General features: G+C 33.5%; 2 long non-coding RNA genes across 2 annotated transcripts; one reads left to right on the top strand and one right to left on the bottom strand.

The window, feature by feature from the left end:
- Window positions 1-1,232: 1,232 nt before the first annotated feature.
- On the top strand, window positions 1,233-5,040 carry LOC110733916. The gene is made up of 5 exons (XR_002513713.1): window positions 1,233-1,622; window positions 2,777-2,889; window positions 2,996-3,080; window positions 3,194-3,292; window positions 4,529-5,040. It is a non-coding gene; the product is annotated as an uncharacterized LOC110733916 (long non-coding RNA).
- A 1,420-nt stretch (window positions 5,041-6,460) lies between these two features.
- On the bottom strand, window positions 6,461-8,337 carry LOC110733923. The gene is made up of 2 exons (XR_002513715.1): window positions 7,550-8,337; window positions 6,461-6,924 (listed from the first exon to the last, which is right to left on the bottom strand). It is a non-coding gene; the product is annotated as an uncharacterized LOC110733923 (long non-coding RNA).
- Window positions 8,338-12,504: the final 4,167 nt, after the last annotated feature.

Here is a 12,504-nt window from a genome sequence, read left to right as displayed (position 1 = left end):
AATGTGCTCGACCTCTACTTTCACCGCCACCACCTTTCATAAATCAAATTATTAAAATTAATTTTTAAATGCTATTCATGAAAATAAGCTTTTAAATTTTAAATATTTTAATTATACTTATTTAAACGCATTTTTCATGGTAATTAACTAATTGTAAATCATAGAAAATTGGAAACTAAACTAACTTTATAATCATTAATAATAGTTTTTTTAAATATTCATAACAATAAAAATTTAATTAGAAATTACCTTGAGATGAAGGTTGAGATGTTGGTTGCGATGGAGGTGGCATAGTTGAACTTGATGATTGGTGGGACTCGTGGGAGAAATGTTGTGGTGGAGACGTTTGAATATTTTGCCTATCTCCTAAACCATAATCTCCATATTCATTGACAAATTGGTTTAAATTTTCCGTATTAATTTCATACGAAAAATTTGCACCACCACTCCTTTGGCTACCACTTCGACCACCACTTTGACTCCTTCCCATTCCTCCTCTTGAGCTCATTTTTTTTTGTATGATTACTAATTATAATATGGAGAAGAACTTTTTTTTTTTAGAATCTTAAGAATACTAATAATAATATTAAGGAGATTTTTTTTAACAAAAATATAACTCTATATAACACTTGAGAATTTGAGAACAATAAGAATTTTTAAGTAAGAGAGAAAGAAAGCTTGAATTTGTGTGGAAATTTGAGTGAAATGGAATTGGTATTTATAGGAAAAATAGAATGGATGATCATACACTTAAAAAACTAGCCGTTAGATACAAAAAACTAGCCGTTAGATACAAAAAACTAGCCGTTTTTTTTTTTAAATGGATGTTAGGCCGTGCGGGCCGTGCGGGTCGTGCGAATTGTGCGGGCTGTGCCGGCCGTGCGGGTTGTGCCGGCCGTGCGGGTTGGGTGGGTCATGCGTGCGGGTTGGGTGGGTCATGCGTGCGGGTTAGGTGGGTTGGCTCGTGCGGGTTGGGTGGGTCATTCGTGCGGGTGGGCCGTGCGGGCTGGGTTGTGCCAGGTGGGTCGGGTTAGGTGGGTTCACGGGCTAGGTGTGTCGAATTAAATGAGTCAAAACGGGTTGTGCGATTTGGGTCGAATCAAACGGGTTAAACTGAGCTGGGTTGAAATGCGTTGTGTCGAAAATTTTGGACCCACGACACAACCCGTATTAAATCCGAGCTGTGTCGGGCTGTGCCGGATTGAAACCGGGTCGGACCCACGTGACCCACCAGCCGTGCGAGTTAGGGTGGGCTGGGTCCAACCCGGCCCACTGGCCACCTCTGAGTACACGTAATACTAGTATCCTATTATCTTAGAGTAGTACACTAATTATCTTAGACTACACTTCTTAACAAAAAAAAAAAAAAAAATTAGAGTAGAGTAGTAGCACTGCAGCATAGCAGTTTCGTCTTCCTCCTCCAAAAACCCAAACCCTTGAACTTCTATGGTTTCCCTCCCAAGTTTTTCACCACCTAATTAGAGGCGATCGTTTTTAAGATTGTGTCCATCATCATCTACTTTGTAAGGCCGCCACCGTCGTCTAGTTTACAAGGCCGCCACCATCTGAAGCGTACTCGGGTCACGACTATCAACCACTCTATTTCAAGCGATTGTACAAAGGTAAGCCGTTCGCATTCCGAGCCACGTCCCCCAACCACAATTCAAATTCGTTCTTGTTTCATTGTTCACTATTAATTATTGATAAAGATTGTGAAAAATGATTATGATTTGTGATTTGATATGGTTATCTTTAGGCCTTACACAGACGTAATAAACAGGACATATCTGAGCCCCTAATTGATTTTCTTATTATATTACAACTCAATAGAGATTGAAAAAATATCATATCAGTAGCACTAAATAATTTTTAAGAAATCAAAATCAAGGAATTCATTTGTGTGAAAAAGAGAATTGGAAAATAAGATTTACTTTTTCTCGAGTTTTATACAAAGAAAGACTTGTGGAATTCAATTGATTTATTTGTTCTTGTTTAACATGCTTACTGCAAATGGAAAAACTTACATATTTAGAGGAAAATCAACACAAGTTTCTATATGCTTATGTACCCTCTACAATATGTAGAATGAATAGATTAAATCTGGTAAAAGAAGGGAGGAAATACGAAGTATATTCTCATTCCCGCTGCAATGCTCATTCCCGCTGATAAGGTGTTAACTGGTTTAAATTCTGGTTTGTTGCCTAATTATCATCCAGGAATATGTAGTTTTCAAAAATTTGTTCGTCGTAAATCTCATGCTTTGTATCCTGGCTCCTGAGTTCTGACCAAGGTTTTTTATGTTTTCTTGAATTGTTCTTCTGAGTTTTGACCAAGCCTAAATGCCTAATGCAAATCGTTATCTGAGTTTAGGGACTGTGATACAAACATATGCATAAATCTTCAGGCATCATTATGAAATTATCTCTCTGTTTAGATATAGTTGTCATGTTGCCCAATCCTATCATGATTAAGGATCTAACATAATTTCATTCAGATACCTACCTTATATTAGTTCCTTTATTTCAAAAGGGGTGTACGTCCGTTGCTATTAGAAACACATGAAAATTTTAGGGAAAAATCTTGTGTTAAATTTCAATCATCTATATATATGGTACAAAGAGACTCTCGATGCCCTAATGTAAAGCAGAAGCTACTTTTTTTAACAAATTGTGCTTTGCCTAGAGCCTTCTTAAAGATTTGATCGGTTATTCTGTACAATTACTATTCAATATTCACCATTGATTTTTGCTGATATAATCACTATCATTATGTGTAGTATGCATTGGAGGTTAGCTGTGTTATTAGTCCTTGGAATGGACTAGTGTGCTGGTTAGATCTGGCCGGGGAAGAAAACGAGATCAATGAGTTTGCTAAAAAGATCATAAATGAGTACGTGTTAGAGTGATTATCCAACATATCTGTTTTTTGTATTATATATGCTCTATTATTAATTATCATTTCATTATTTTTGTCAAACAATGTCACAATTCTATAGGGGATTAAAAAAATTCAGCATGGTCCATCGAAAGGACATTAAGAAGATAAAAAAGGATCCATATATTGAGTGGAAGCAACCTAAGGTATGTCATTTTAGTTTATACTCTTGATATTAAAAGAATAATGTGTTATTTACATGCTTGTGTTATAATGCCAAATATTCATGCATTTAAAATTTGAATGTCTTTTTTAACAGTGTCCTCGACAACCTCAATACTCCAAAGTTTGTGGATACTATGTTTGTCGCTATACGCTTGAGATTATAAAGAAAAGTGTATTGTGGGTTTCTGATAAGGTATGTTTAATCTGATTTATGTATTGCTTTTTGATGTGAATTCATGTAGATAGTTCAGAATCTTTATTTCTATAGCTTGGTTTATCATTACCTTGTTGTCTAGGTATCTCGAATATAGGAAAAAAAACAATTATGTCTCTTTGACTTATTTCGAGCTTCTAAATATGCAAGCTTTTGTTCTTTTTTTTTTCTTTTTTTGGTAAGTAAGAAATTTTATTAATACCAAAGAGAAGAGGGCAAGCCCTCAAGATTACAACGGCTAAACAGCCCAAAAAACGCACAAAAACACATGGCACACCCAATCCTACCCAATTGCCTATACACTAAAAGCCGAGAACAACAATGGGCCAAAAGAACAACAAGCCCAAAGAAAAACTAATAAACAACAGAACAACACCAAACAAGAGCTCTACCCCACACAGAAACACACCCAAGGGAAGCAAAAGCCTCAGGCAACGAGAACAAAAGACATTGAAACCAAAAAGGGCAGCAACCAAACACAGCAGAAACCAAAACAAATCAGGCACACCACGGGCCTAAACTGTCCAACCAGAAGCAAAGAAAAAGCCTCCAACAACCCTACCAACACCTGATCACAGCACACAGCAAGTAAGCCTAAAATAGGCTGCTAACAGGACATTCTGCTGAAATAGCTACCCATACAGAGAGTAGCAGCAGACTCCATCTCTTTCTTTCCCATACAGGACAATATTGTCATCAACATGTTGGAGCTCTTCAGCACTGCTACATGCAGCAGCTACAAGCATCTTCAGCCCACCTTAAACAACCCCTTTTTTGGTTCTGTCTTCTATCCCCCCCCCCCTTCAATTAATCCCAAACTTCCTGCCAGGATCATCTACTTTCTTGCCAGCACGTTGCACCGGTCTCCACCTTTTCCTAGCTGCTTCCAACCCTTTTTCTTAGGACAGAAGTTCACCATATGTCCATATAAAGAAGCATGTGACAGGTTGAGCCATATTTTCTGTTTCACACTTTCACCGTTTTCATCAAGAAATTCAATATGTTCGTACAGCTGCTGCTTTGCAGTGAAAATTTACCCCCAAATGGCTCATAATCATGACATTGCATATTTCAACCCATATCATTATATTCATTTGTTTGTATGTGTAATTATTTTTTTAATATAGTTATAATATAGCATTATTTTCCATTATTATTATGAATGAGTTATGATTATGTACGGCGATTTATTGTTTATCTTGCATTATTTTAAAGCGGACCCTGTACGTATTCAACTGAAAATATTGACGAAATTAGAGACTTGTGGGCTAAGTATGTTCTAGAGCTTGAACAAGAAGATGTTAATGAAGGAAATGAAGATGGTATAGACATTGAGTGAGTTTATTTTGTCCATTACTTTTGGGAAAAGTATTGCGATTTTTAGAATTTTTTGTATAGTACTTTTGGAGCTTATCTTAGATAGTATGGAAATTAAATGAGTGGTTTAAATTTTTGGGGAATACTGGATTTTTTTTCTGCAGATGTTGTTGTATAGTATTTTTGGAGGTTATACTATAATTATTGAATATTTGTAAAAGTGTTTATCAACTTTTGTTTATTATTGTATGTTCCATGAATATTATAAAATTATGGAGTAATGTATATGATGTGCATATATATAGCAGGTGAAAAATATAGGTAAAAATATCCTATAGGTGTCATACAGGAACAAATACAACTCATATACCGTACACGAACAAATACAAATATAATTGGATTTTGGGAAATTTTTTTTTAAAAAAAATAACAAAGAGACCTGTTATCATTACTAACAGGTCTCTTAAATAACAACTATGAGACCTGTTGGCCATGGTAACAGGTCTCTTTACTTTCTAAAATATACAATATAATCACGCGCAGAGAGACTTGTTGTCTCACTTCTTAGGTCTCTTATTAATACCAAAGAGACCTGTTCTATTGACCAGGTCTCTTAACCAAAGAGACCTGTGAGCTAGAGACCTTCAAAGAAGAGGTCTCTTATGCCTATTTTAACAGGTTTCTAAGGCATATTTTGTAGTAGTTTGGGTTGGGGTTACTAATGATTTTTGTCTTTGTTTTTCATAACAAGGAGGTTTTATTCAATTATTCTAATGTATATCACTTGTCTCGTGAAGAATTTCAAACATTGATCCCAGGACAGTTAATACCAAGTCGTGTGATGGACTGTTTTTATATTCTTTTGAATTTTGAGGAGATCTTGGCAGGTTTCACTTATGGTAGAGTTTTCTTTGGAGATGAACATATGGTAAGTCTGTATGTTTGTATTTCTAATACTATAACAGAAATTACAATATCTCATTCACTTATTTTTGCTCGTTAGTTTGTATGTAGTGGCCTGTTCTGCAATGTCTTGTTGTTGGTGATGGTTGTGTTTATGAGAGTGATGTATATGGTGCATGGGATCATTGGTTTTTAAATGTCAGATGTTCAAAATTTTTGGATGCTATGCTAGTACAAAACCGATCTCTTGTCAAAATTTCTTGTATATAAAGTGAATGAATTTGGTATGACAATTTGGTACATAACTGATCTGTTGTCAAAATGATCTCTTTTATTCCTGTTTTGTAGATTTTTATGCCAATTTGGTATGGCACTCACTATGTTGTTGTTGTTATAAAAAAACCATTGATAATATGGACAGCAGAAAATATACAATCTATAATGAGAAGTTAAAGAAAAATACTTACGATTTTAATGTGGACAGCAGAAAGTATACAATCTATAATGAGAAGTTAAAGAAAAATACTTACCATTGATTGTCTGTTGTGTCAGAAACGGTTACATCACCATAGATGTGGAAGTCTCCTTCATTTCTGAGTCTCTCCAATAGATGGTTGTTAACCTGTTAGTGTTTTGATCACCTCCCAGAAGAAAAAATCTTCTTCTTTTGCCTGTCTTTTATATAGACTGTCTATAACAGTTTGTGCATCCCCCCTTCAATTTCTTTCATTTTTCTTCTTGAAATGTAGTTTAAATGGTCTCTCAAAGTATGACCTAGCAATTCTTCACCCCCAGCTTCGTTAGTCATCAAATTGTAAGCTGCAATTGTCTTTAAACCACTATCTGCCATAAGATCAATTACTTTTGCTTTGTCTTAAGTGATCTTTCTCTCTGGCCTGTGTAGATGTTGCCATGCTTTTCTTGTTAACTCATGGTTGTGATTGATGACATGTTCCTCAATTTCAAACAGGTCTTCCTTGTTTTTTTTTTTCTCTTATTAATGTTTTTTGAACCTGTTTTTTGCATTCTGGTTATAGGAACTTGTTTTACTTTTTTTCTGTTTTCATTTGCCGGAGGAGGAGTTTTTTTTAACCTTGGGTTTGCATCTAAAGCCTTCTTTAGAACAAACAAAATCTTTTCCCTTTATTTGTTTGTTATCTCCTTGAGTCCATTTGGTGGTTGATAGTCTTACTCCAAATCCCATAGCAAATGCATGCTTTTTATATATCTCACAAATTTCATCCAAAGTTTGTGCTATAAATCCTATTAGGCTTCCTATATAGTCAAAATCTTCTTCTTGGGAGCTTTACTCTGTTGTGTCTGATTGTTATCATTTGTGCTTTCTTTTGCTAATGTGCTCTAAGTCTTTTCTGTTGTGTTGTCACTTGTTTCTGTTGTTAATGTACAAGAAAAATTAGCATAGTTACAGTTATCATGGAGAATATTTAATTGAATTACAGTTAACAGGAACAACGGTAGTTACTTCAAGGGTTACTTAATTGGTTACTAGAGGGTTTACTTAAGGGATTATTTAATGGGTTACTAGAGGGGTTACTTAAGGGGTTACCAGAGGGGTTACTTAAGGGATTATTTAATGGGTTACGGGAGGGGTTACTTAAGGGGTTACTAGAAGGGTTTATTTAATGGGTTACTAGAGGGGTTACCAGAGGGGCTACTTAAGGGGTTACCAGAGGGATTACTTAAGGGGTTACTTAGGGGGATGGTAGAGGGGTTACTTGGTCAGATGTGTAAGGGTTACTTAGGGGATTACTAGTTACTTAAGGCTTTGCTATGGTTGTTATTTATGGGGTTACTTTATATTTAGAGATTATTTGTTATGGTTTGCAGGGGTTACTGGGTAAATCATAGCAGTGATGAAAATTTAAATATATTTCCCTATATTTAGGGGTTACTTAGGGGGTTATTTGTCATGGTTTGCAGGGATTATTGGGTAATTCATAGCAGAAATGAAAAGGGTAATTCATAGAAAAACTGAAAATTTAAATATATATTTACCTTGTAATTCGAAGATTTCTAATATGTGTTCTTTGATTTCTCTTATTTTGTTTTCGATCTTTAGATTCATTAATGAATCTCTAATTTCTTCAATTTCCATTGATACTTGTGAGTCTGGAAAATTTGGTTCTTCATCAGCCATGTGAAAGATCTCTGAAAATTTCAAAGTAAAAAATTGAATTGTGAGAAAAATCGAAATGTGAGAAATTTGAGAAAAATTCTGGAAAAAAGTTGAGCAAAATCGAAGTGTGAGAAAGTTGAGAAAAATCAGCGGATTATTGTAGGCTTTTGGGAAGCATGTGGCGTGTGTCAGCCGCTTTTTTTTGTTAAGAATTGATTTCCTGCTTTTTTGTAAAATTTTGGAGAATCCCGCTATTTTTTGTCAGCTTCCGTTATTTTGCTGAGCTGGCTTCAGGCCATACGTTGCAGCTGGTTGCACTACAAACGTGCTGTATATTTTTAGGGTAAAAGACGATCAGTATTAAAATCTCACATGCACTTCCAACTTACAATCTTTATCATCACTAGATCAAATACTACTTAATACTTTATTTTTTTGTTTTTAAGAAGAAACTTAATACTTTATCTAATAATGAAGTACGACTACGGAATATTAAATTAAATAATTTTCACTTTCTACCGTTTAACCAAGAAAATATAGAAAATTCAATTTATCCAAATAATTCAAGGGCAAATGGTATTAAAAGTTTCTGAAATCTTAATAAAAGTCAACCTTCTCCAATAAAGGACATCTCTCCAAATAAATGTTGAAAAAATAGTGGTGAAAATAAGTTATTAAGTGTCAATAAGGAATGAAGGACGCAATGAAGGATGGCCTTTTTCGTTCTGCGGTCCAAATTTGCAGCCACTATGCAATATAAATTGTACGGACTACCCTTTTAAGTCAACAACAAAAATGTCAAACTTGAATTATATATATATTTTTGTTGATTAGAGAGCCAAGGGCAGGTGATGAGAATCGATTCCAAAATCTTTTCGAATCGGAAGAGGAGCTCTAACCGCTTGAGCTATCCCTCACTCTCGAATTATATTCCTTATAAATGTCAGTTTCTTACATACAATTAAAAAATTAAATATAAACACGGAGTACTATAAGAAATTACTTAATTTGTTTTAAAATATGGAGTAGTAGTCATAAAATAGAAAAAAAATAATAATAAATTACGGAGTAGTTGATGGGTACAACAATGAATTTGTAAATTTGTAATGTGTGGCGATAAGAGTTAACCCTAAAAATATAAACAAATTATCTCATTTTTGTAAAAGTATGGACTACTATGATACTTATGACTCACCTTTTATTTTTAAAAAAACCGAAAGGAGATTATATTACTTATGACTCACTTTATTTTCACTTAATTATGAGAAACTAAAAGGTTTTACAAGTTTAGGAAAACTATTACAGACAAGTTTCGATCAATAAGGGCTAATAAGGGTTATCCTAATTTAGTTTATTTATAGCTAAACTAACTTCTGGTGGAGGGCTAAAGACAAGTAAGTTCAAATTAATTAAAATAAATGAAATCAAGTGAATATGATGCATATAATATTGTAATTTAAGAGTTTATTTGTGTCACATAATACCTACAATTTAAAGACCGATTATAAGCCTAAATTATGGTACAATATTAGTTTTGGAATTTATGTCATCATAATATCACAGTGATTAGTAAATTAGTGCTTGGTTAATAATTTGACACAGTATTGGATGATGTATAGTAACACATGCATTATTTTATAAGGAGTACAAAGTTGACATTTGGTGAAAATATCAATATATCATTTTGCACTCAATAAAGTATTGGACGTACTACGTTGTAAAGAAACTATTTAGTTAGGTAGTTATTATGAACCTAGTAGCTACAAAATAAGGCATATTGAATAAAATGCAATTGCAAAGGTCACCATAATGGGGCCTTTTAATTGATGGATCTTGTAATTTTGAACTTTTTCTGGATAGAAGTTGATAAACTTCATTGGAGGCCCCTTTATTAGCTTAGAAAAAAATATATTATAGCTTCGATCTTGATATGTTCCTGATGGAGAAATTTGCAATGGAATACTCACTGATTAAGGAGTTTCACAGTTTTACCCTAAGCTAATTCATGCAAATTCTAGATGATACGCTCTTCATCCTAACCTAGAAATTGAAAAAAAAAATAAAATAAAAGTGTGTAATTAAAAATTAAAATTGTATATATCATGCAGAATATACAACGTTCACGTGCTTTTGAGCTTCTGAGCAGAGCAGAGCAAAGCAGGGGTTAGTAGAGCTCCAATACAGTAGAGTAGAGCAGAGCAGAGCAGAGGTGAACAACTCAAAAGAACAGGGTCTACGTATTATACTATACATGATACATAATATTTTATTTAACCATAAAAATCCATGGGCGTACATCTTTCAGCTTTTTCAGTTTTTGATATTTTGCACAATATCATGGAAGATAAGCTAGGACACTTCTATTCTTTCTAGGTTAGCAACAGAAATAATGAGATAAGTGAGTCAATACTCATACATACCAAAAGAAATATTTTCTGAGAATGCTGTGAATATGTAAATACTAAGAAGTATAGTAAGTATGAACCTAGCTAGCACAGGACAATGTCAAGTTGTCAATGGAGGTAAGGCAAGATCGAGTGGATAAAGCTCGACAATTAATAGACGGCGAAATCGAAAGGGTTAGTTCATTGAGATTTGAGAGTTTAATTTGCAGCCTATAAGAATGAAATGAACAATGCATTTCCATTTTCCAGCATACACAAACTGAATGAAGAGAAGAACATCAATGTGCGGTTTTTGGCTTTTTAACATCTTAGGGAGACTTAAATTTTAACTTATGTGTATCATTGTTGACCCTTTATAAACGTGTGCGAATTGTTTGAATAGTCCTACAAGATGAGGATAATGATCTTGAAATCCATTGTTTGAAACTTTGAATTGTATTGCCTAGAAGGCTAGAATATATGGAGAGAGTATAATTGACTTATAGGTTTTAGTTTAGAGAAAAAGTCTTAAAAGGGATCAAATAAGTTCGATAGAGGTCTTTGTAAAAAAAAAAAAAAACAAAGTTCGTTAGAGGTTTTTGTCAAAAAAAAAAAAAAAGTTTGTTAGAGGTTTTGGCTTCTATCGTTTCGTAAATCATCACAAGTTCAATTTCTCAGCTATATTATTCATAGTTAATGATCAATACATCTTTGATCTTTAATTTATTTGTTGGAAAGTTTGGTGAATGTTGTTGGTTCTAATAGTGTGAGTGAAAAATTTATTATAATCAAACCTTGATGAGGGAACCAGATACATATAAGAAATCATAAAGGTATCTCATGCGATCACTAAAACACAAAGATAGTTCATGATCATTTCCTTAAAATATATAATAATACTCCGTAGTAATGTAGAAAATTCAAGATTCAACCATGCATGTTGTGTATATAATTAAAATTGGTTGTCTTTCTTGATAAACTAATTACGTACGAACATGAAGCCCTAAACCAAAAAACTAAAAAGGCAATGTCTCATATACTAGTACATCTTATGTTGGTTACTGTGTAATATTCTATACTAACGCATGATTCTCCAACATTAAACAGACCAAATTAACGATAGATTATGCTATATATACACAGTATATAGTATCTAATTCTACAGAAAAATGTTGGAAAATAGGAATAAAGTCAGATTATTAATCATGAAAATCTTCTTTTCTTGTGTAATTATTTAAACCTGCCCTTGTTTAGTGGGGCGTGTGCTCATCTTCGCCAATCGGAAACCAAGCATGTGTTACTAATTGCACTACCTAGTAGTAGCTACCTATCTAATAGATAACATCCAAGGCACTATGAATAACATTACTCTCATAATTTATTTTATTTTTTAAAATTTTTCAAAAAAAAAAAAGAATATTCTTAACAATTTTTTTTTGTGCTATTATTATTTTGGGAGATAAGAAGCCTCAAGAGTCAAGATATGAAATTTTATCAAACAAAAATCAATAGGTTGCTTGTAGCAATTCAATTACCTTTTTTTAAGAGAGCCACAAGGACGGGTTGAGAATCGATCCCAAGATCTCATGAAATCGAGAGGGAAGCTCTAATCATTTGAGCTATTCTTTTATATAGTAGAAGGCTTCTTGTCAACTCAAAACTGTAGTCGAGTAATCAATTGAAAAAAAAAATTGAACGATTAAACGAATAATTAGACTATATGCCGCCTTATATGAGAAAAAAAATAAGTTAATCACTTGATATTCATGACAAACAATTGTTTATCTAATGACAAAAGTGTAAATAAGTGTACATGTATTTTTTACTGTTCATGGTTTACATCAAAATCGCTACTTAAACCCCCCTGGATAAACATAAACTATTCATCACTCCCTCCCTTATATGAGAAACCCTTCTTGTTTATGGTTTAGTCATGATGACTAGTTCTAAATTTTATTTATTTATTTTTTGAGGGAAAAATTTATACATCGTTTGGTTATACCTTTTCAATGGATTATTGTGACTATTCTTAGTGAAGATCCTCACGTGTGGGCTGATGTGGCCATGTCGTATCTTTTTCATTGATTCATGGATTGGTACACTGGTATACTTACATTGGGCTTAACCCAATTCAGTGATTGAAATTGGACCATTATTAAAGGCATACTGATATTGGGCTTAATCCTCTACCATGATTCGGACATTGGACAAGATCCACAGATAAAAAACCTCAAAGATATACAAACCTTGGGCTTGGGTTGTGCATAGCCTTGTATTAAAGTTTAGAGGTAAGATCTTCTTTATAACTAATAAATCAAGACAAATTTAACATGGTCCAACAAAACAATGGTTTTTTGTTTTTTTTATCATGTATAATTAGCAAATAACGGTCAAAGTGAAATGAATGAAGAGTAAGAAAAAAAATCAATATTAAACTACTAAAAAATTGG

The sequence above is a fragment of the Chenopodium quinoa genome, unplaced genomic scaffold (genome assembly GCF_001683475.1).
Source record: "Chenopodium quinoa cultivar QQ74 unplaced genomic scaffold, ASM168347v1, whole genome shotgun sequence".
Lineage (NCBI taxonomy): Eukaryota > Viridiplantae > Streptophyta > Magnoliopsida > Caryophyllales > Amaranthaceae > Chenopodium > Chenopodium quinoa.
This window is presented reverse-complemented; position numbering and strand designations above follow the sequence as displayed.